This window comes from Armigeres subalbatus, chromosome 1, assembly GCF_024139115.2.
Source record: "Armigeres subalbatus isolate Guangzhou_Male chromosome 1, GZ_Asu_2, whole genome shotgun sequence".
Taxonomy (NCBI): Eukaryota; Metazoa; Arthropoda; class Insecta; order Diptera; family Culicidae; genus Armigeres; species Armigeres subalbatus.
The window spans coordinates 268,784,348-268,806,306 of NC_085139.1; positions in this window are offsets into that span (position 1 = coordinate 268,784,348).

Here is a 21,959-nt window from a genome sequence, read left to right on the forward strand (position 1 = left end):
AAAGACCAGTGTTGGGAAATGTACGTTAAAACACTCTGATTATGTGAATATTTACATTTTATCCAGCCAAATTTCATGCACCAAACAAGCCGAAACAGTTTGCAAAAAAAAATGTACGCGACAACGTGACATTTTTTGCCGATGAAGCAAACTATTTGTTTGCTGCTACGTTAGAGTCGTGCCGGCGTGCGGACAGCATTTGCATGAGATTTTTTGTTTCGGCTCGTTCACTGCGCAAAAAGCACACAATCGAGTTTAATTACCTGTGGCGCAAAGCCTAGAAGGAGTACGTATCCGTTTGTTATTATACATTTGAGCCCATAGATAAATCTGCCAAACTTTTGATAGTAAACAATAGAACATGCTTTCCCGTCGAATGCAACTTGTTGCGAGCGGGTCAAATTAAGGTAAGTGTTATAAAAATAAGTGAATCCTTTCGCGCACATACCCCTGTGTTCAGAATAATAGCAGCGGAAGCCGTTTATTATTTATTTTTATTTTATTTTATTTTATTGATGTATAAGGGGGCCAGGGGCCAAGTCACCGATGTGAATTTGAAATTCATATCGTCCATGATACACCAGGGATTAAAGGATAAGGCTTCACAACATCTTTACCCATGGGGGTTTTAAGTTTTGCTGGATATACTGCTAGTATATCACTGCCTTAGGAGTATGGGCAGGTTGGGGATATTTTTATGATGAATATTAAAGCTGTGGAGAGATGTCGGTTATAATATTTGATTATATGTATTAACTTTGATTCCAATTATAAATCACAAAGAGCTTCCCTTGTATTTAGGCGGTTAGACAAATGTGTTTGTTAGTATGTCGTGTTGATAGCTATATTCTTCCAGTTAGAGTTGTCTGATGTTACAAATTTTAGTTGTCCAGCAAGGTAACCCTTACAAATCCTTACTCCTAAATGATCAGTCTATTCGTCATTACAGTCTCCTGATCTAAACAGTTCTTATAAAGTCTCTTTCAATATTGTTCGGAGTATTCAGTGTGAGTGGTATTGTTTCGAAGTAGTTTTCTCATCAATAGCGTTTAAGTAATGTCCCCATCAAACAAAAGAAGCTTTAAAAGTTTGTTCAAAATCTTAATTTTCAATCGCGAGTCAGTGTTAATACAATTATGTTGATGTGTATATGGTATAGGAATTGCGATACATCTCGTTAAATTTGAATTGCTGACTATATTTCAAATAAACACCTTTCATGAAAACGTATTTTGAAACTAAAATATCGTATTACAATTTGATGAATATCAATAATCGTCCAAAGTTTTGAAAATTATCTAGTGAAAGCAGTCGAAACTGAATCGAAAAGTTAAAATGGGCCACAGTTCAGAACCGTTCACCAAACAATCTTCAAAAATTTGAGCCTGCTATTTTAACAACTACATATTTTGAAGAACCATGTTCCAAGAAAACGCCTGATACTATCTTTGTGGACTTATGACGGCCTTGCATAGCATCATCATTGTCTCGGAACTAGATTCAGTCAGTAAAAATTTCAAACCATTTCGTGAGCTTCCATTTGATGATGGGCTTAAAAAGACATTGATTGATCCTCCTCACGACCTTAGGTGGTCAAACTATTAGTCATGTAGATAAAAGGATAGTGGATGAAAGCATCATATGGTCTATTCTCATGCACATAGGTGACTAAGGTCTCAGTTAAACGTGACTCTATCTCTTGTTTTACCGTCTAGCGCTGATCATGAGTTCATTCCCTATCGGTCATTTACTGTGTTATAAGGTAGTCAACTAATTTTATTTGTCTTTCAGAATACACTGCCGTGAATCGCATATTTGTCCCATATGAATAGGAAACCCAGCAAAGATGGGACAGATATGCGATTCACGGCAGTACACTTAGTCACGTTTCCTATGTCCTTCAATCTTTCTTTACATTGGAGTATGTATTATTTTTTCCTAACCCGAAAAAATGAAGAGCGAAACAGGTTTGTTTATACGTTGATCCATGCAGTGAAAGTAAGAGTAAAATAACAAAGATTACTGAGAAGAAATAACGGATACAATCACCATATATAATGCAAAATTAGTAAATCTACAGTATCTACTTTCACTACTTACTGTATACTGAACTATGAACTACAATTGGTGCAATGGATGATCGTTTGCTTCCCAGTCTTTTGTGTTAGTGTTTTGTTAGTTAAGACTGGTACTAGACCCTGCCGGAACCTCCGCAGCATATACTCAAGAAAATGTTGTTAGATCATGCGACACCTTCTCTAAGTATTTGCAAGGAGGTATGATATATCAAGTGTTTAATTATTTTCTATAAATTGGCAAAAAATACTCGACGCGTTTCTGTTAATTTGAAATGTTACAGGGTTTAACCGTTGTGTGGCCGGCAAAAAAAACACCCTTAACAGGCCGGCAGGGTACCCGGGTACCCACGAAACTAAAATGCTTATCACCCTTATTCTTGTTTACGTACGAACGCGCTTTCGAACGAAAACTGATGCGCATTCTCGTTTACGCCAGCAAAATCAAATGGGGAAATGATTCGAACGAACTGCATTCGTTCGAAAGTTTCGTTCGTCCGTAAACAAGAATAGGGGTGTATATCTCTGGAAATTTACAACCGATTTCAACAATTTTGGGCTTATTCGATTCAGAATTTTCTCTTCTATAAAGATGTTATCAGGATGAACCGATCCGGTCAATTCGATTCCTGAAAATCCGGATTTCCAGGAACATGTCCTGCATAAATGATACTGATCGTGGATTTCGGTAGCTAATCAGCTATATGGGTATCAAATTTCTTGAAATTTCATCACTAGATTGATTTTTATCGATTTGGGTCCACCAGAAGTGCAGACTTTCGATTGGGCATTCCAGAACAGGTTCTTCGAGGGGTCATAGGTGGCCATGAACACTGTTCAATGGAACATCAACAATATAGGTATTAAACTTCATGAAATTAACTCTTGCGTATGTCCTTCATGATCCTAGGCTCACCAGACAAGTTGCCTCCATAGTGGCCATTCTGGAACAGGTTCCCCGGGAGCCGGGGTTGACCAAAAACATTTCTCATTGGAACCCCAACAATATGGGTGTCAAACTTCTTGAAATTGTCTCAAGCGTTTATGTCTGATCTATTTGGGTTCATCAAACAAGTTCACCCCGGAATGCCAATTCCGGAATAGGTTCCCTGAGGAGTCAGGAATGTTCATAAACATTTTCAGAGCTGCATTTTGTTTTAAATCAATTTATCTAGCAATGTGCCTGCAAAATCAATGCAAGGACCACTAATTGACGCCGGATGACCAGCAGGAGACCCACCATAAGATTCCGTACACTCGGAGATATGATCGATTCCAGAAATTCTTCTACACAGATGTGACTTTTCATAAACCGTTTGTTTTAACATTGTCACATCAAAACCAATACATGCACTACTCTTCGATTCTAGGTGGCCTCTATCTGATACTACGAAAGTTTGTTCTAGAAATTTGCGCATAAAAAATCCGTTGTAAAGTAATGTCCAGGGCCATCAATTGATTCCAGGTGGACACTAAGTTATCTTTGGGTAGCTCCGAATCATCCGGAGCAGTAGTTAATTCTTGAAATTCGTCATTTGTTGTGAGAACAAAATTCATGGGCTACCTGATGGTCCCCAAATGGTGCTCCAGAAGTGCAGGGACATCCAGAGCAGTGGTCAATTATTGCAGTTCGTTCTAGAAACTTTCGAAAATCGTTTGTAATAGCAGTGCAGAAGCAGAGTCTTTTCTCGCGCTTAGAATCATAGGAGCGTAACTGTATTGGTCGATTTCTCTTCATCCATTTTATATTTACTTCAGGTAGAAGATGCAATCATCCTTCATTACAACCATGAACTCGTCGAAGATAAATCGATCAAAACAGTTACGCCCTTATGATTCTAAGCGCGAGATTGCGAATATCATTCATTGATCCCGAGTGGCCACCAAGAAGTCCTCCTGAAATACCGGAAATACCGAAGCAATCGTCATTTCTTACATTTTGTTTTCAACAGTTGCGTAATCGTGAACAATTTTTTTTTAACAAAGTAAAAAGAGAAGGAGAAGAGAGCGGGCTTGATAGTCATAAGGCTACTGCTTCTGCCTCATACGCGGGATGTCGTGGGTTTAATCCAAGCTCCTACTTTGTATCTTTCTTTATATTTATCTCTAGCAATCGCTAGAACTGGAAATGGATTTCCATATCATTCCCATTTCTATTCCTATGAAGGTATGACTTGACTATTCTAGCAGTATCTGCTAGAATTGGAAATTAACTAAAGAGCTCGTTTCCTACATCCAATTAGAAATTACATCAGTTGCTTTCTATCTATAACCAAGACGGACCTCTGCCTCTCGAACCTTGACCCAAAAATTCCAATAAATTCCGTACGAACTCGTGGCAAGTGCAGAGGTATATTCGGCTTGCAGTGGGCGAGTGATTGCATCATCATTTCATCCCCCTTCTCTACATTGACTTGCATTCTGAATCCACTGATATCCAAAAATAATCCAAAAATTTGTAACTAGATGCGCTCCCTCAGTAGATGAAGAAACTGGCTAGTCTTATCAGTTTCTTCGTTCTAGTTTCAAAATCTACCTGTCTGGCCGTGAAGGCCGATCAACGACGGATGAGATGTTTAGCCTGAAGATGATCCTTTATGAATTTCGGGAGTACAACTTGCAGACTCACCATCTGTCTATTGATTTCAAAGCAGCGTACGATTCAGTGAAAAGAAATTAGCTGTGGCATATATTGTCTGAACATGGTTCTCCGGCGAAGCTGATTGCGATGATGCGTGCAACGCTTGATGACTCGAAATAAAGTATTCGGGTTGCAGACGACGTATCAACCGCGTTTGTGACCGTGGAGAGATTGAAGCAGAGTGATGCGCTTTCAAATTTATTGTAAACTAGCAGACCCGACGAACTTCGTTTCGCCTAAAATTATTTATTCTCTGCTTAGATCTCGAGTTATGCAGAAATTTCTGTTTTATTTGTATGGAAGCCCCCTTTCCAAAGAAGGGAGGGGTCTCGAACCATCTTAAGAACCTTCCCCGGCCCCAAAAACCTCTGTATACAAATTTTCACGCCGATCGGTTCAGTAGTTTCGGAGTCTATAAGGTTCAGACAGACAGAAATTCATTTTCATGTATATAGATATTGCACTCAAGAGGGTTGTTAGGAGATCTGGTGTGCGGAAGAATGACACTATCATCACATGGTCGCATATGCTCCTGATCTTTGCGGACGACATTGACTACATTCGATCGCAGGGCAGTAGTGGAGGCTTTTGCCCTAATCGAGAGGGAGCCGGTGAAGATAGGCTAAATCATCGACTCTACCAAGTCGGAGTACATCTTAACATGACATGTGACATGTGACAATAACGATTCCTGTGAAAAGACGTATTGCTGCTGCGAATAGGGGCTTCCTCGAATATTGGAAACGAAATTTGCTCTGATTCGTAAGGATGTAAAAAGAGGCGAACAGGAAAGCTTTTGACGTTTTCGAGCGAAAAGTGCTACGTACAATTCTTGATGGGAAACTAGAAAAAGATGTGTGGCGCAGAGGCATGAATCACGAGCTGTATCAAGTGCATAAAGAAGAAAATATTGTGAATCGTATAAAATACGGCAAACTCCAGTGGGCCGGTCACTTAGTGCGAATGTCGAAAGAAAGAATAGCAAAAACAATATGCACCAGAGATCCCGATAGAGGCCAGTGACTTCGCTGAAGGCCACGAACACGCTAGCTGCTGCACGCGGTGTTTATGAAAACTGGAGGAACATCACCCAAGATTGACAATTGTGGAGCTCTACAATACGTCAGTCAAAGGTTGTTTAGAGCTTCTAGTGGGGTGTCTTCACTTGTCATAAGACGATTTCATACTATCCCATTTTATTCCATCACTTGAAGTGAACGAACGATTTATTGAAAGTCGCAGCATTATTGGATGTTTTGTGCCTATCCGTTTAGATTGCATCAATTATGCTCTCACATTTCTCAACAAGCGATTTCTAAAAACTCCCAACTTTCTAGGATGAATTAAAAATTGGCACATCTTCGAAAGTTCCGAAGCTTCCAGATGTTTGCCTAACGGCCACACGGTGTCAATGAATGACCCGCAAAATTGATTTTGATCGCACACAGCTACTAGGGCGAGTTTCTAGAATTGATTACCTTTTCGGCTATTACGGAGCTTCTGGAGCACCACTTAGTGGCTTCCCGGGGTCAACGTTCGGTTCTTGCAATGATATTGGTCTCATTTTGATGTATAAATCGTTTTGTGAAACAGTACGGTTTACGAGGATGAATTTAAAAATTGGCCCTTTTCTCAGAATGTTCCGGAGTTCCCGGAGGACCATTTAGCGGAGTTTTGCTCTCACATGCATAACAAACCACTGTATTCAAGGACGATTTTCAAGAATTTGTCTTTACTATGGGTTTTCCGGACCTTCAGTGCCAGATGACCAATGGCGGTCAATGCGTTGTTCATGCAATGATTTTACTCTTACAATGCTACAACAAGTAATAGTTTCTAGGACGGATTTCCAGAATTGGCATTACGCCAACAATAGATTTATAAAAAAAATGCAACTTCAAAATATAATCTTTTACCCCTGCTAATTTCTCCTGATGTTTCAGCACTTTCTAAAAACCACTTAGTGGCCATCCGGGATGAATGAGTAGTCCTTGTATTGATTTTGCTCGCTCATTGCTACAACACTAAAATTCTAAAAAGTCTCAGTTCTCTAGGATAAAATTTCAGAATCGGCAACTTCTCCGGATGTTTTGGAGCTTTCGGTGGTCCACTTAGTTGCCTTCTGGTGTCAAAGGGTGGTCCTTGCAATGATTTTGCTCTCAACACACGGATTACAAAAAAACTGCAGCTTTCTATTTTTTTATTTATATTGACAAGTATTTATGGCCACTTGAGACCCTACGGGGAACCTGGAATGGAAACTATAAAGTCAGCACGTCTGGTGGCATTAAAACAATCAGAAACAAACTGCTGAGGCAATTTCAAGAAGTTTGATGCCCATATTGTTGAGGTTCCATTGAAAATTGTTTATGACCATTCTTGGCCCCACTGGGAACCTGTTCCGAAATGACCACTCAAATTTTCACACATCTGTTGGAACCAAGATAATAAACAACTGTCTGCAGTGGAAGATTCAAGAATTTTGACATCCATATTGTTGGGGATCCAATGAGAAATGTTTTTGGCCAACCTTAACCAAATACCACCCCCTCTCCCCCCCTTCCACACCCGGGAAACTTGTTCCAAAATGGCCAGTCCGGAGTCAACTTGTCAAGAACACACGCTGGAAATAATTTCAAGTTTGATACCCATATTGTTCATGTTTCCTTGAAAATGTTCATGGCCACCTATGACCCCTCGAGGAACCTGTTCTGGAATGGCCAATTGAAGATCTGCACGTCTGATGGACCCAAATCAATAAAAATCAACCTGATGATGAAATATCAAGAAGTTTGATACCCATATTGCTGATTACCTACCGAAATCCACGATCAGTATAATCTATGCAGGACATGTCTCTAGAAATCCGGATTTCCCGGTGATCCGAGGGACCGGACCGGTCTAATCCATGATAAAACATGATAAAGGATAAAATTCTGAATCGAATGAGCCCAAAACGGTTGAAAACGGTTAAAAATTGATTAATTATTTTAGAGCGTCTTAGGGGAAATGCTACAAGGTTAAAAGACTATTATTCTTCCATTTACTTCCACTATTAACTTTTTTTATGTATCAACAAGCAGATACGCATTTCGTTTCCTACTTGGAAACTTCTTCAGTGTTTGTTATCGACTTAAAATAAATTAAAATTGCCAAAGATATAAGCATTTTAGTTTCGTGGGTACCCGGGTACCCTGCCGGCCATTTAAAGGGTAAAAAAATGTCGGAACACCTCCCTCCACCCCTCCTTAATCAAAATTTCAGTTAACCCGTACAATCGATTTTGGCCGTCATTATTGTGGATATGACAGAGTTTCAACCTCCTACTATGAAAATTCATTTAGATATCGCGAATTGAATTTCAAAAAGGTACCCGGGTACCCAGCCGGCCACACAAGGGTACGTACTTCAGTACTGCTTAATAGTGTAACCATACTCGGATGCAATTAAATTCATCTCGTTTTCGTCTAACGGTAATGTGTTGAGTACTAATAATACTAGCAATGTGTACTATAAAAGAACAAATTATTTCACAATTTTAACAATATGCAGACACTTGACTTATCAACGTTGACCCCATCATCCATGGACAGGGTAATAGCAGCGGAAGCCGTTTTTCATACAAAATGGTTAACTTTGACAAGCTGTAACTTTGTACTCCGATGGCCGATTCAGCTGAAATTTTGGCAGTGAACTACAAATATGATGAAATTTACACATACTACGTATCAATTTTTTCGAATGACGCGTTCAAAAATTACGCACTAGGTCAAATTGTTCAAAATAATATGTAGCAGTTTTTGTTTTGGAAATATCAAGAAAACAATAGGTTGGAATGTTATCAATTTGAATTCATGTGCTGCGAGACACTAAGTTTATAATTTAAAAAATATAAATTGTTAAATTTGACATTTGAATTGGCCAATATAACAAAAATAAAAACTGCTATTTTTTTAACAATTTGACCTAGTGCGTAATTTTTGAACGCATCATTCGAAAAAATTGATACGTAGTATGTGTAAATTTCATCATATTTGTAGTTCACTGCCAAAATTTCAGCTGAATCGGCCATCGGAGTACAAAGTTACAGCTTGTCAAAGTTGACCATTTTGTATGAAAAACGGCTTCCGCTGCTATTATTCTGAACACAGGTGTACATACACCTACACAAAAAAAAGACATCGCCTCAGTTCGCCTAGCTGAATCAATTTATATATAGCAGAACGGGTTTCCGTGTCTTCTATGAAAAGCTTGTTTTGAAGTAATTTTGTGTAATATTCTGCATAAGGTAGTTCTATAGCCTTCTCGTATACATAATACAACAATATCCCGATTTTATCACCCCCTGGTGAATTTTGGGGTGACAAAATCGTTTTTTATTTTCGATTTTTTAGTTCATTTCACAAATATGAATCAGGGAGTTCAGTGCATGATCTCTCATGTTTCGGACAGCAGAACGATCGCGCGGTCGGCCGAATTATTGTGTTCTGCATTGCGCGGCCGGTAATAAAATTAATCAGTTCAGTGCGTGATCTCTCATGTTTCGGACAGCAGAACGATCGCGTGATCGGACGAAATATTGTGTTCTGCATTGCGCGGCCGGTAATAAAATTAATCAGTTCAGTGCGTGATCTCTCATGTTTCGGACAATAGAACGATCGCGTGATCGGACGAAATATTGTGTTCTGCATTGCGCGGCCGGTAATAAAATTAATCAGTTCAGTGCGTGATCTCTCATGTTTCGGACAGCAGAACGATCGCGTGATCGGACGAAATATTGTGTTCTGCATTGCGCGGCCGGTAATAAAATTAATCAGTTCAGTGCGTGATCTCTCATGTTTCGGACAGCAGAACGATCGCGTGATCGGACGAAATATTGTGTTCTGCATTGCGCGGCCGGTAATAAAATTAATCAGTTCAGTGCGTGATCTCTCTTGTTTCGAGGCGGGCTCGGTAGTCATATGGCTACTGCTTCTGCCTCATACGCAGGAGGTCGTGGGTTCAATCCCAGGTCCGTTCCATTCTCCTACTTTGTATCTTTCTCTTCATTTCTCATGTTCTAGCAATCGCTAGAACTGGAAATGGACTTCCATACCGTTTCCATTACTATTCCTATACCTTCAACTTGAGTATTCTAACAGTAATCTGCTAGAATTGGAAATGAACTATAGAGCTCGTTTCCTACTTCCAATTATAAATTCCATCAGTTACCTTCTCCTATCTATCACATTGGCAGCTCGTTAACCAAGACGGACCTCTGCCTCTCCAACCTAACCCAGAAATTCCAACAAATTCCGCATGAACTCGTGGCAAGTGCAGAGGTATATTCGGCTTGCAGTGGGCGAGTGATTGCATCATCATTTCCTCCCCTTCCCTACATTGACTTGCATTCTGACGTGGCAGGCGCCAGTATGACCTAACAAATGAGATCACCAGTACTTGTACATTGAAGATGTGTGCTAGTCCCAAGCAAACATCTGTTGGTTCCCTGTGCAAGAACAGCTGATCTGGTCATAATGGAGTAGCAACTACGAGCAGTCAATCAAGCTCAAGCTCAAGCTCAAGCTCATTTCACAAATATGAATCAGGTTTTGCCTTGGAAAGACAAAATGCGTTCACGGTGCTCATTATTTCTGGTTGAAAATGCTTAAAGCTTAGCTAGTTTAGCTTTGACTGACTACACATATCTATGGTTGCTACTCCGTGATTGACCAGAATCAGTGAAATTGCACAAAGAATCAACTGAATGATTGACTGGGATTGTTCAAGCATTCTCAGTGTGCAAGTTTCAGTGACTCTAAAATTCAAGTGATCAATAACGGCGCCGGCCACGTCCTTGTAGTCAGTTAGGAAGAAGGAAGGAATATTAGTAGGTGGTTTTTGCTATTTGAAGACCGTGTTTACCTCTGCGTCTCCACAAAAACCACAGGAAGGATTATCAGTTAATTGGTAGGCATCGTTGGATCTGGATTCACTCTGATAAGCGATACGACCGTGTCATTCTTTATACACAGTGATTTTACCTAGCCATGAATCGGGCGCGAAAAGTAGTACAAACTAACTACCGGCCTACCGGGCGCGCAATGCAGAACACAATATTTCGACCGATCGCGCGATCATCGTTCTGCTGTCCGAAACAAGAGAAATCTCGCACTGAACTGATTTTTATTACCGGCCGCGCAAAGCAGAACACAATATTTCGTCCGATCGTGCCATCGTTCTGCTGTCCGAAACAAGAGAAATCTCGCACTGAACTGATTTTTATTACCGGCCGCGCAAAGCAGAACACAATATTTCGTCCGATCGCGCCATCGTTCTGCTGTCCGAAACAAGAGAAATCTCGCACTGAACTGATTTTTATTACCGGCCGCGCAATGCAGAACACAATATTTCGTCCGATCGCGCCATCGTTCTGCTGTCCGAAACAAGAGAAATCTCGCACTGAACTGATTTTTATTAACGGCCGCGCAAAGCAGAACACAATATTTCGTCCGATCGCGCCATCGTTCTGCTGTCCGAAACAAGAGAAATCTTGCACTGAACTGATTTTTATTACCGGCCGCGCAAAGCAGAACACCATATTTCGTCCGATCGCGCCATCGTTCTGCTGTCCGAAACAAGAGAAATCTCGCACTGAACTGATTTTTATTACCGGCCGCGCAAAGCAGAACACAATATTTCGTCCGATCGCGCCATCGTTCTGCTGTCCGAAACAAGAGAAATCTCGCACTGAACTGATTTTTATTACCGGCCGCGCAAAGCAGAACACAATATTTCGTCCGATCGTGCCATCGTTCTGCTGTCCGAAACAAGAGAAATCTCGCACTGAACTGATTTTTATTACCGGCCGCGCAAAGCAGAACACAATATTTCGTCCGATCGTGCCATCGTTCTGCTGTCCGAAACAAGAGAAATCTCGCACTGAACTCCTGCCTTTCACTACCCGCCGCGCAAAGCAGAACACAATATTTCGTCCGATCGCGCCATCGTTCTGCTGTCCGAAACAAGAGAAATCTCGCACTGAACTGATTTTTATTACCGGCCGCGCAATGCAGAACACAATATTTCGTCCGATCGCGCCATCGTTCTGCTGTCCGAAACAAGAGAAATCTCGCACTGAACTGATTTTTATTACCGGCCGCGCAAAGCAGAACACAATATTTCGTCCGATCGCGCCATCGTTCTGCTGTCCGAAACAAGAGAAATCTCGCACTGAATTGATTTTTATTACCGGCCGCGCAAAGCAGAACACAATATTTCGTCCGATCGTGCCATCGTTCTGCTGTCCGAAACAAGAGAAATCTCGCACTGAACTGATTTTTATTACCGGCCGCGCAAAGCAGAACACAATATTTCGTCCGATCGCGCCATCGTTCTGCTGTCCGAAACAAGAGAAATCTTGCACTGAACTGATTTTTATTACCGGCCGCGCAAAGCAGAACACCATATTTCGTCCGATCGCGCCATCGTTCTGCTGTCCGAAACAAGAGAAATCTCGCACTGAACTGATTTTTATTACCGGCCGCGCAAAGCAGAACACAATATTTCGTCCGATCGCGCCATCGTTCTGCTGTCCGAAACAAGAGAAATCTCGCACTGAACTGATTTTTATTACCGGCCGCGCAAAGCAGAACACAATATTTCGTCCGATCGCGCCATCGTTCTGCTGTCCGAAACAAGAGAAATCTTGCACTGAACTGATTTTTATTACCGGCCGCGCAAAGCAGAACACCATATTTCGTCCGATCGCGCCATCGTTCTGCTGTCCGAAACAAGAGAAATCTCGCACTGAACTGATTTTTATTACCGGCCGCGCAAAGCAGAACACAATATTTCGTCCGATCGCGCCATCGTTCTGCTGTCCGAAACAAGAGAAATCTCGCACTGAACTGATTTTTATTACCGGCCGCGCAAAGCAGAACACAATATTTCGTCCGATCGCGCCATCGTTCTGCTGTCCGAAACAAGAGAAATCTCGCACTGAACTGATTTTTATTACCGGCCGCGCAAAGCAGAACACAATATTTCGTCCGATCGCGCCATCGTTCTGCTGTCCGAAACAAGAGAAATCTCGCACTGAACTGATTTTTATTACCGGCCGCGCAAAGCAGAACACAATATTTCGTCCGATCGCGCCATCGTTCTGCTGTCCGAAACAAGAGAAATCTCGCACTGAACTGATTTTTATTACCGGCCGCGCAAAGCAGAACACAATATTTCGTCCGATCGTGCCATCGTTCTGCTGTCCGAAACAAGAGAAATCTCGCACTGAACTGATTTTTATTACCGGCCGCGCAATGCAGAACACAATATTTCGTCCGATCGCGCCATCGTTCTGCTGTCCGAAACAAGAGAAATCTCGCACTGAACTGATTTTTATTACCGGCCGCGCAAAGCAGAACACAATATTTCGTCCGATCGCGCCATCGTTCTGCTGTCCGAAACAAGAGAAATCTCGCACTGAACTGATTTTTATTACCGGCCGCGCAAAGCAGAACACAATATTTCGTCCGATCGTGCCATCGTTCTGCTGTCCGAAACAAGAGAAATCTCGCACTGAACTGATTTTTATTACCGGCCGCGCAAAGCAGAACACAATATTTCGTCCGATCGCGCCATCGTTCTGCTGTCCGAAACAAGAGAAATCTCGCACTGAACTGATTTTTATTACCGGCCGCGCAAAGCAGAACACAATATTTCGTCCGATCGCGCCATCGTTCTGCTGTCCGAAACAAGAGAAATCTTGCACTGAACTGATTTTTATTACCGGCCGCGCAAAGCAGAACACCATATTTCGTCCGATCGCGCCATCGTTCTGCTGTCCGAAACAAGAGAAATCTCGCACTGAACTGATTTTTATTACCGGCCGCGCAAAGCAGAACACAATATTTCGTCCGATCGCGCCATCGTTCTGCTGTCCGAAACAAGAGAAATCTCGCACTGAACTGATTTTTATTACCGGCCGCGCAAAGCAGAACACAATATTTCGTCCGATCGCGCCATCGTTCTGCTGTCCGAAACAAGAGAAATCTCGCACTGAACTGATTTTTATTACCGGCCGCGCAAAGCAGAACACAATATTTCGTCCGATCGTGCCATCGTTCTGCTGTCCGGAACAAGAGAAATCTCGCACTGAACTGATTTTTATTACCGGCCGCGCAAGGCAGAACACAATATTTCGTCCGATCGCGCCATCGTTCTGCTGTCCGAAACAAGAGAAATCTCGCACTGAACTGATTTTATTATCGGCCGCGCAAAGCAGAACACAATATTTCGTCCGATCGCGCCATCGTTCTGCTGTCCGAAACAAGAGAAATCTCGCACTGAACTGATTTTTATTACCGGCCGCGCAAAGCAGAACACAATATTTCGTCCGATCGTGCCATCGTTCTGCTGTCCGAAACAAGAGAAATCTCGCACTGAACTGATTTTTATTACCGGCCGCGCAAAGCAGAACACAATATTTCGTCCGATCGCGCCATCGTTCTGCTGTCCGAAACAAGAGAAATCTCGCACTGAACTGATTTTTATTACCGGCCGCGCAATGCAGAACACAATATTTCGTCCGATCGCGCCATCGTTCTGCTGTCCGAAACAAGAGAAATCTCGCACTGAACTCTTTCTGGTTGAAAATGCTTAAAGTCCTTAAAGTCCTTCACAGGTACTCAGAAGTCATTCATAACTAGTCGACCCGGCAGATCAACAGACATCCTGGGTTGTCCAGGAAGTGCGGGGTTAGGGGCCACCTCCAACAGCAAACGAGGGAGGCAGGACGAGGACCCCTTTCTGTCCTCGGGCTCGGAACCCGCCCGGTTGAACGACGCCGCGAAAGCGACGATACCATGTTGTTCTTCATGCGGCCACTTGTTCGATAAAAGGATCGAGTTCTACCACAGGGTCACCTCTTATTTGCGCCTGAACTAGTATGTGTGTATGTGTGTGCACAAAACCCGAGTAGACGAAAATAGCTCATTAATATCAAATGTTGATAAGATAGCAAAATGAGATATGGACATGATTGATATAAGAGATAAAAGATCAGACGATAATATCAAAATTTTGCACTAAAATATCATGGGAAGAGCAAGTTATGCTATTTGAAATAAATGATCAATATCATGTGTCATTAGTTTGTTCTTATTCATAGCATATATTGATATTTAAATGATATTTCGGTGCAAATTTTTGATATTGTTGCCTGTTCTTTTATCTCTTATATCAATCAAGTCCATATCATGTTTTGTTATTCTGTTCATGGCTTCTGCCCGGGAAGCTTGAAAAAACATTAGACAACTCTTCACATAGTAATCCTTAACGGATTTCCTCGCAACAGGTTTTATTCGACAGGGGACAAAGCCTTGTTGATCACTATTGAATTTGACTATCGGTCATTGCGTTTGAAAGTTATGAAGAAAATGGTACATCGAACCATTTAAGCCCCATATAAGGTTGGTGTCTTAACTAAATGCGAGAAAGGCACCACCAACGCTTGGTGGATTAATCTGGGTTTTATTATATAGTTTTGCCGCAGGAGTGGATGGAAGGTGTCGTGTGTCCCATCTACAAAAAGGGCGATAAGCTGGATCGTAGAAACTACCGCGCAAACACATTGCTGAACGCCGCCTACAAGGTACTCTCCCAAATTTTATGCCTTCGACTAGCACCAACTGCAAGAGAGTTCGTAGGGCAGTAGCAGGCGGGTTTTATGGGCGAACGCTCCACCACGGACCAGGTGTTCGCCATTCGCCAAGTACTGCAGGAATGCCGCGAATACAACGTGCCCACACATCATCTATTCATCGACTTCAAAGCCGCATATGATACAATCGATCGGGACCAGCTATGGCAGCTAATGCACGAACACGGTTTTCCGGATAAACTGACACGGTTGATCAAAGCGACGATGGATCGAGTGATGTGCGTAGTTCGAGTTTCAGGGGCATTCTCGAGTCCCTTCGAAACCCGCAGAGGGTTACGGCAAGGTGATGGTCTTTCGTGTCTGCTATTCAACATCGCTTTGGAAGGGGTAATACGAAGAGCAGGGATTAACACGAGTGGTACAATTTTCAATAAGTCCGTCCAGCTATTTGGCTTCGCCGACGACATAGATATTATGGCACGTAACTTTGAGAAGATGGAGGAAGCCTACATCAGACTGAAGAGGGAAGCTAAGCGGATCGGACTAGTCATCAATACGTCGAAGACGAAGTACATGATAGGAAGAGGTTCAAGAGAAGACAATGTGAGCCACCCACCGCGAGTTTGCATCGGTGGTGACGAAATCAAGGTGGTAGAAGAATTTGTGTACTTGGGCTCACTGGTGACTGCCGAAAATGACACCAGCAGAGAAATTCGGAGACGCATAGTGGCTGGAAATCGTACGTACTTTGGACTACGCAAGACGCTCCGATCGAATAGAGTTTGCCGCCGTACCAAACTGACCATCTACAAAATGCTAATTAGACCGGTAGTCCTCTACGGACACGAGACCTGGACGATGCTCGTGGAGGACCAACGCGCACTTGGAGTTTTCGATCTTGGATTTCAGAATGGCATCGGACATCGATTTACGAGTTCTTCTCATCAAACCCGATCGATAGACACCCATATTGCATGGTTTCACGTCAAATAATTGGTCTCTATGGCCGCCATCTTGGATTTCAAAATGGCATCGGACATCGATTTACGAGTTGTACTCATCAAACCCGATCGATAGACACTCATATTGGATGGTTTCAGGTCAAATAGTTGGTTCAAATGGCCACCATCTTGAATTTTGGTCCGCCATCTTGGATTTCAATATGGCGTCGGATATCGATTTTCGACTTCTGCTCATCAAACCCGGTCGATACACACCCATATTGCATAGTTTCACGTCAAATAATTGGTCCATATGGCCGCCATCTTGAATTTTAGTCCGCCATCTTGGATTTCAAAATGACATCGGACATCGATTTTCGAGTTCCACTCATCAAACCCGTTCGATGGACACCCATATTGCATGGTTTCACGTCAAATAGTTGGTCTATATGGCCGCCATATTGAATTTCGGTCCGCCATCTTGGATTCCAAAATGGCATCGGACATCGATTTTCGAGTTCTACTCATCAAACTCGATCGATAGACACCCATATTGCATGGTTTCACGTCAAATAATTGGTCCACATGGCCGCCATCTTGAATTTTGGTCCGCTATATTGGATTTCAAAATGGCGTCGGACATCGATTTTTACGGTCTATATAATAATATATGTAATTATATTTGGGTGGCTTTATTTTTATATGAACTTTTCATTCCGGGGAACTTATTATAGACTTAAAGCACGTTTGATAGGAGACTCAACTGTACTTACGAACTTACTGGCGCACCGCGGTGCACGGTGCGGCTCACCGCGCTGTATTCTACACCGAAACACCGCGGTGTTCAGCTCGATCTCCCCGGTGATTTTTTGACACCGCACGGTGCACGGTGCTGCATGCACCGTACACCGAAAATCACCGGGGAGAATGACATCCCAGCACTACAGTATGATGCATAAATTATGGCCAATTGAAGCTTGTTGAAGCATAATTTGGCAAAATAATTAAAATGACTACTGCGCCTACAAAAAAAAATGAGATCCCCGCAGCCCACCCGTGACATATTGGTTGTTGGAGCCGAGGTGAACAAGGTGTTTATTTATTTATTTATTTAGCAGCAACTGCTACCCGTAATGCTGGGTAGATACCTTTTCGTGGTGTGTTACGGGGAAAGTTCTACCATGGTCACATTGCCAGCTACAGGCACATCCTGACTCCACGAATACCTTCCCAATATCCAACTCCGTGCTACTTATTCCTTCTCTCCCTAGTAACGGTACAGATAAGCGTGGCCAGGAATAGTAATTCTAATGCTTTTGTCATTTTTGTCATAGATTGAAATTGAGGACTACACCCACCTTGATTTCTGATAGCAGTCTGGACAGAGATTTCAAAGGAAACATGAGTATTACTGGTTTCCAGTCCACGAAATATACCGTAGCAATGCCATGCTTTCGTGTTTTCATATATTCGTAATATATTTATTTTCCTTATTTCATTATACTTATTTTTCATATTTCATTGTATTTATTTTTCATATTTTTACATTTTAATTTTAAAAAATTCCATGTTTTTATATATTTTAATTACGTATTTTATACTGTCCTAATTTTACACATTCATGTTTTATTATTTTTGTGTCATAAAATTTTCATATTATTATTTTTTTATATTATCATATTTTCATACTGCTTCAAATGTAACATTACGCTTTCATATTGGATATTTATGTTTTAATATTTTTAAACTATTATATTTCATATTTTTGTATTTTCATATTTATATAATTCAATATTATTACACTTTCATATTATAATATTTTTATATTGTCATATTTACCATATTATTATATTTTTCCTATTTTTATACATATATCACAATACGATGCTTTTGTATTTTTATGTTTTCATGCTTTCACATTTTTTATAGCTGTATATGTTCATATTTTTATTCTTTTGTATTTTTAAATTTCAAATTCCATATTTAAATCTTTTGTATTTTCATATATTTGTGTTTTCTTTTTTCATGTTATCATATTTTCATATTGTTATAATTTCTAATATTCAATTTTCATATTATAATTTATTTGTCTTTTATATGTCTTTATACTTTCATGTTGTTATAATTTAATTTGCATATTTACATATTTCTATATTTTCATGTTTCCGTTTTCATATTCTTGTATTTTTATATTTTTATTATTTATTTTTTCATACTTTCATATTTTCTTGTTATATATTTTTGTGTTTTAGTATTTTTATATTATCTTATTTACAGATCTTCATATTGCCATATTCAAAAAAAAAATATACTTTAAAACCAGTTTTTATATTTTAAAATTTTCAATATTTTCATATTCTCATGCTTTTATGTTTTTATGTGCTCATATTTTTGTATCTTCATTTTTTAATTTCAAGTTTTCATATTTTTTTATTTTCATATAGCATTTTTTATTCTTTTATTACATTATATTTTTATGTTCCTTATTTTATATTATAAAATTTTCATATTTCCATGCTTTTATATATTTATATTATTGTATTATTTAACTTCATATTTTCATGATTTAGCATTTTCATAGCCCACTACAAAATATCCCTGGAAAAAAGCTTGACAACCTGCCATGTAACCTTTATGCAGACGACGTCCTGGCACATAACCTGCTATCTGATACTCATAACATTCTAAAAAATAATTAAATTCTTTACAATTTACAGCTTCTTCTACAAGACATGTACATCCCGGGTTAACTTCGGTTCCTAGTTGATGTTATATTCTACAAATATATAAAAAAAATTGATATCATTTCTTATCATAATGTTATTTATTTCACTACATATTTATATACAAATACCAAAATAAGAACTTGAAAAGAACGCGGTACGTATGGTACGGTATGTCCACGCATCCTTCAACCCCTGTAGATTCGTGATATGTATCAGGTTGAAGTGACTACTTGAACACGACACATCTCGAAGAATCATCTCTGCGGCAAACACAACGCAGTGGGCCTGGCCACTTTGAGGTTTATGTCATACCACTGGTATGCTGTGAGCCTCAATATTGTACGTGGATTTCCCTATTGGACCCGACCGTTCGAAATAGTCGCTCCTTGAACGGTCGTTGAAATCGCCGTTTTCACCTTCCCACCCATCTTCATAGTAAAATCTGTCAAAACTGGCAAATCTGCCACGTGCTTTTGCTGTTTCCTCGGACTTCTCTTTCTTTTTCCGATGTTCTGACATCTGTGTTGATAGACAAGGAGCAAAAACAAGGTAATCTACCAAACATTTATTGAGTTTGGCAAACCTTGCTGGAAAAGGAACGTTTGAAATAGGCAAGTGAACTGACCTTCGAATCCATTGGTCAAGTAAATCTACAATATTGACAAGAAAAATTATTGAGCGTCATCTAACTCAATGATTTTCCAGGATGCTTTCTTTGTACTGGCTGCGTTTGTGTTCGATTAGATTAGATTAGATAGATTATTTATTTAACAGCAACTGCCAACAGGTGAAACATACGCACCCCAATGACATACTATACGGTATACAAACAAAAAATTGAATGCACTATATCTAACACAAAATACTCTTAAATCTATTCTTATTAGTTATACGAGGAACATGAAAATCAAATACATTGTAACACCTATTAAACATGCGATACATGCTTTTGATGGGCTCATTGATTCCGTAGTTAGTTCGAATATACAAAAATGAATGCGAGCGAAGACTACGATTTCGCGTGTTTACTTCAATTTTTTCAAGCAGATCAGGACAATACAGTCACTCTCAAAATTGAGCGTACAGTATGGATTAGTAGATTACATTCGAAAATTTCAAAGGAAATTAAATGGTTGGCTCGGTTATTTTTTATGCATTTTAATATTCATCCCTTCCTTCAATGTATGCGTACATACAATTGTTGAATTTATTTCTCTAAAGTTCATTTATTTGAAAATAATCTCAAAATACGCCTATTAGATGTTACAAAATTGAGCGTACAGCGAATTTTTTTCTATAAAATTTCTTATTACAAACACGATTCATGTATTTTAATTTGGTTTTTTAATGATTATACTTATAATAATAAACATCCGCTACTTAAACATTCAATGTTTTGAAATTAAACCATGTTTCAATCAAAATAGCGAACAAGTATATTTAACAATTCAATGCTGCTGGGCAAAATAGATGCTTTAAGATATGAATTTCAACGGTATCGTGTCTTAAATATGATAGATAATCGAAATCGAGCGAGACATACGATTAATTTGGGAAAATTCAGTCCGAAAATGATGAAAACAGATGTAAACATACAGAGAAAACGATAAATGTTGGGAATGACATAATTCAAATTTAGTATGTCTTTTACTTAAATTTGTTTTTAAGCTCGATTTTTGTCTCAGGTCAATCATTAAGAGTAATATTATTGAATACAATCATTCACAGTCAAATTCTAAAAGTTCAAGGTGAATGTAAAGGTACCGAACATAAAAACAGCTTTTGAACCCCGTAGAGCACTTCTGATTTAATATTGAAAAGATAGCTTAAAATCGTAATTTCATAATTAAATTTGGATTAAACTCCACGATCTGTTACCATAAGGGATACAATTGGGTGATTTCCATGTGGCGAGTAAAAATAAACTTTTTTAAGAGTTTGGCAGCTTATTTAATGATATCTTGGTGAATTCCAATGATTCAACCAAATTTGTTCGTACGGTAACTGAGTCTTCAAATATAAAATTACATCTTATAATGTATCCGTGTGCTGCTCTTTTATTAATATTATTATTAATGAGTGTCCTGAGCTTATTAGCTACCCATACATCGACTTTTAAATAAAGTTATACTTAATTTGAAATATGCCATTCCCAACATTTGTCGTATTCTCTGTATGTTTACATCTGTTTACATCATTTTCCGACTGAATTTTCCCAAATTAATCGTATGTCTCGCTCGATTTCGATTATCTATCATATATAAGACACGATACCGTTGAAATTCATATCTTAAAGCGTCTATTTTGCCCAGCAGCATTGAATTGTTAAATAGCATTGTTTATACATCTTACTTGTTCGCCATTTTGGTTAAAACATGGATTAATTTCAAAACATTGAATGTTTAAGTAGCGGATGTTTATTATTATAAGTATAATCATGAAAAAACAATATTAAAATACATGAATCGTGTTTATAACAAGAAATTTTATAGAGAAAAATTCGCTGTACGCTCAATTTTGTAACATCTAATAGGCGTATTTTGAGATTATTTTCAAATAAATGAACTTTAGAGAAAAAAAATCATCAATTGTATGTACGCATACATTGAAGGAAGGGATGAATATTGAAATGCATTAAAAATAACCGAGTCAACCATTTAATTTCCTTTGACATTTTCGAATGTAATCAACTAATCCATACTGTACGCTCAATTTTGAGAGTGACTGTATGTATGGTCTTGAAGCAAATCTCCTATAAAACAGGCTTTTGCAACGTTTCGTCTAGCATGAAGCGTTTCCAAGTTTATAAGCATGGATCGGTTCTCATATCTTGGTAAATTGTAGGAATCTCGCCAATTAAGGAAACGGAGAGCAAAGTGGATGAACTTGCGCTGAATTGATTCGATTCGTTGAGTATCATTCTGATAGTATGGTGCC